The sequence below is a fragment of the Aotus nancymaae genome, unplaced genomic scaffold (genome assembly GCF_030222135.1).
Source record: "Aotus nancymaae isolate 86718 unplaced genomic scaffold, 86718_ANA_hifiasm-v0.15.2.pri h1tg000089l, whole genome shotgun sequence".
NCBI classification, from domain to species: Eukaryota; Metazoa; Chordata; class Mammalia; order Primates; family Aotidae; genus Aotus; species Aotus nancymaae.
This window is the reverse complement of record NW_026988504.1, coordinates 14317769-14321930: the sequence shown is the minus strand read 5'-3', so window position 1 is coordinate 14321930 and position 4162 is coordinate 14317769.

The window sequence follows — 4162 nt, the reverse complement described above, 5'->3', positions numbered from 1 at the left end:
TGCTACCCAGTTATTGGTCAAATACAAGTCTACATGTTGCTGTGAAGGCATTTTTTTTTTTTTTTACATGTGATTATTAGTTAAATCAACAGACATTGAGTAAAGCAGATTGCCCTCTTTACTCTGTGTGGGCCTCACTCAGTTAAAAGAATGAGGTTCCCTGAGGAAGAAGGAGTTCTGCCTTGAACTTGAGACTGCAATGTCAACTGTTTCTTGGCTCTAGCCTGCCACACTGCCCTGCAGATTTTGGACTGTATATACCCAAAGAAAGACACATGCATGCTTATGTTCATTGTAGCCCTATTCATAATAGCAAAGACATGGAATCAACCTAAATGCCCATCAATGGTAGACTGCATAAAGAAAATGTGGTACATATACACCATCGAATACTATGTAGTGATAAAAAGAATAAAATCATGTCATTTGCAGCAACATGGATGCAGCTGGAGGCCATTATCCTATGTGAATTAGCACAGGAACAGAAAACTATCTCATGTTCTCACTTATAAGTGGGAGCTAAATATTGGTTCCTCAAGGACATAAAGATGGCAGCAATAGACACTTGGGACTGCTAGAACGGGGAGGGAGTCAGGGAAGCAAGGATTTAAAAAGTATTAGGTACTATCCTTATTACCTGGGTGATGGGATCACTTGTATCCAAAACCTCAGCATCACACAATATACCCAGATAACAAACCTGCACATGTACCCCCTGAATCTAAAACAAAAGTTGAATAAATAAATAAATATGCTATTTTTGATGAAGATATGTTTTAGATTAAGATATTTTTACTTGGAACACACTTGAGTTTTCGACCTAAGTTTGCCACCCTTCTGGTTTCTTGGTTAATATTTTCAATTAATGCTCAAGATAAACACCCTTCCTTAGTTTAAATGAACATTCACCAGAGAGAGAAGTAGGAAGACATTTTGGCATTTGGGTGTTTGCTGGAATTAGATTATGTCTGAAACCACAACTTCGGGTCCCCTAGTAAGCATAAATACTCAGTACTATTGTACACCATAAGTAGGTGGTAATGGATTTGAAATTGGAAATATGTGGATCTGTGGTTTGCTAATGGAAACTTTAGGTATAAGAACCACCAAGAAATGTACCACTAAAGTATTCTTTCCTTTTATGTTTTAGCTTTCTTAGTTCTATTTCTGCTTACCACTCATATTTATTTTGCTTTTATGGTTTTTGGTATTGTTTCACAAACATTGTAACAGCAATTATGAAATTTCTTTTTTCTTTTTTTTTTTTTTTTTTGGAGTGGCAAGGTCTTGCTCTGTGTCCCAGGCTGCAGTGCAGTGGTGAGATCATGGCTCCCTGCGGCCTTGACTTCCTGGTCTAAAGCAATCCTCTCAGTACATGCATGCGTCACCACATCTGGCTAATTTTTAAATTTTTTTGTATATACAGCAGTCTCTCTATGTTGCCCAGGCTAGTCTGGAACTTCTGGGCCCAAGCAATCCTCCAGCCTGGGCCTCCTAAAGTGCTGGGATTACAGATGTCAGCCACCACTTAAAGAGGAAAATTTACTTATAATCGCACTACTCCAGAAATGTATTTTTAAACTGAGTTTCTCAAGGGCACAGATCTTTGAATCAAGAGCAGAAGGGCTCTGGAGAAGGGAAATCATACAGAAACCACAGTGGAACAAATGTCATTTCCGAAACGTAATTTATGAATACCAACAAGTTGGTATTCTCACAGCAACACAGTGGCACTGAAAGAACATTTGCACCATTTGGAAAGCACTGAGGGAGGCTATTTAGCTTTTCAGAACAGCTGTCTCAGTGAACTCTCCCCGGGCTCAACTGTCTACTGCCCATTTCCCTTTATGTCTTCTAAAGCCCCAGCATATGAGGATTTGGCACCTAGAACAAGGTTGAGTGTGACTGACACAGGAAACGGCCCGTGGCTGGACTGGCGCCTGCATGCAGCTGAATGGGGACACACAGCCAGGCCTCAGCAAGGAAGCAGCTGTCACTCAAAGCACTCAGCTCAATGTCACCAGCTTGCTTGTACCCTTATTCTTAGTATCTTAACTGCACTTGGAAGGTAACACTAACGGTGGGACATAGTGTCACTCCGACTTAACCTCGTAGTTTGGGTAGCTCTGTAGGAAGAGGGAGAAGTGGGAAGTAAATTTACATTCATTTAATATATCCCACACTGTACTGAACACTTTATACATGTACATACACACGCACGTATATATAAGTGTGTGTGTGTGTGTATATATATATATACAGAGAGAGAGAGAGAGAGAGACAGAGAGACAGAGAGAGAGAGAGAGAGATTGATCTATCCTGCTGCAAAGGGAGAGCTCTAATCTATCCTGCAAAGGAGAGTGATTAAGATCACTGCTTGGGTTTAAGCCATGCTGGCTGTGTGGCCTTGGGCAAGTCACTTAACTTCTCCATGTCTCATGTTTTCTTCTGTACCAATAACAATATTACCTATGTCAAGAGTTATTATGAGGATTAAGTTAATTATGTATAATGCTCTTAGAACAGTACTTGGAACACAGTAAGTGCTATACGTGTGTTTGCTGTTATTACCCTTATTAGTTAACTTCAACACAGTCACGTTCATCCTTTTACGACCGAGGAAACTGACGCTCATGGAGATTAAGCCAATTACCGGACATGGCAGAGCCTGAAACCAAACTCAGATTTATCTGACTGCAATATTTTCTTCCCATAACATGACCGGGCCTGCTCAATGCTATCAAATTCCTTCTGCTGCTTGCCAGCGTAGGGTTCAGTTTATCAACCCTTCTTTGTACTGTCAAGAGTGAAATCCCATATGACTGAGGCTCTGTCTTTAATCCCCCATTCCGCTCATCCCTGGAGAAGGGCCAATGGTCAACATTTGGGGAGTCAGTGAAAGGAGAAATTTCCCTCTGTTATTTCCCCCTGTAGGCCTGATTGCCCTTTTGATATTGCCTATGTGTCCCTGACTATCAGAAGGCAGTGAGTGACATAACTAAATCAAAGAAATCATCTGATGGACAGTACCCTTAGAGCCTGATGGATTTGGTGGAGCACTTGGCCTCCGAAGCCAGCGCTGTCTAATAGGAATATTATGGGGGCCATCTGTGTAACTTTAAAATTTTTAATAGCTACATTAAGAATTAAAAAAAGGTGAAATTAACTTTAATAATATTTTACCTAATATATAAAAATATTATTTCAATCTGGGGTCAATATAAATTGAGATACTTTTCTACTTTTTTGTATTGTGTTTCGTTCATTAAAAACACAGCCCTTGAAGTATACACAGTGTTACTACCGCAGCTCCTAGACACTTGCATATGTGTGTACTTTGCTTTTTTGTATTGTGTTGAATCCATTATGAATTTTAAGCACATAGGCCTAGAAATATATACAATGCATACAATATATACAGCAGCCCCCAGCCAAACACTTGGATATGTGTCCTTGTTGGCCTTTATTCATTTAGAGACATTATGCTTCTAAAACTGTACCCTGCCTCCCTTTTCTTCCTCCTCAGACAGATGATCTGATGGTTAAAAAAAAAAAAAATGGCTGTAAGAGTAAAGTCTCTTTTCCTCCGAATTTCCCCCATTAGTGTAGTTTGTATGGACAGCTGCGATGTCTTGTAGGGTGACAGGGCGTTTGTGACAATCTGCATACTCTGCACTTCTCCCTCTCTGATGTCGGAGTGATGCGGAGGCACTTCAGGTTCTAGAAGGACTCGGGCCTCCTCTTGGACCCTGGCAAAGTCCTTTCCCGAGACCGCTTTCGACAGGGACGGTGTGGGCTGCACTGATGACAGCACCCCAGGCGGGGAGAGGGGCCACGTCCGCCCAGCAGAGACTCGGCAGGGCTCAGGTTTCCTGGACCGGATGACGGGTCCTAGCCCGGGGCCGGGGCGGCGCTGGCCGGGCTCAGGATGCGCGGCCCGGAGAGCGCATCCCGGGCATCCGCCCGCGCTCGGCCCCGCGGCGCAGCTGCTGCAGATCCGCGGGGGCCACCACCTCCTCCGGGGGCTGGCAGCGGCAAGAATCTCCCCGCCCCTGCCCGGCGTCCTCCCCTGCAGGGGCTGCGGGGCGGAGTCGCCCACCTGTCATCCGAGACGCCCCATGTGGATCGGTCGGGGAGGGGGTGGAAAGGAGAGAGAAAAGGC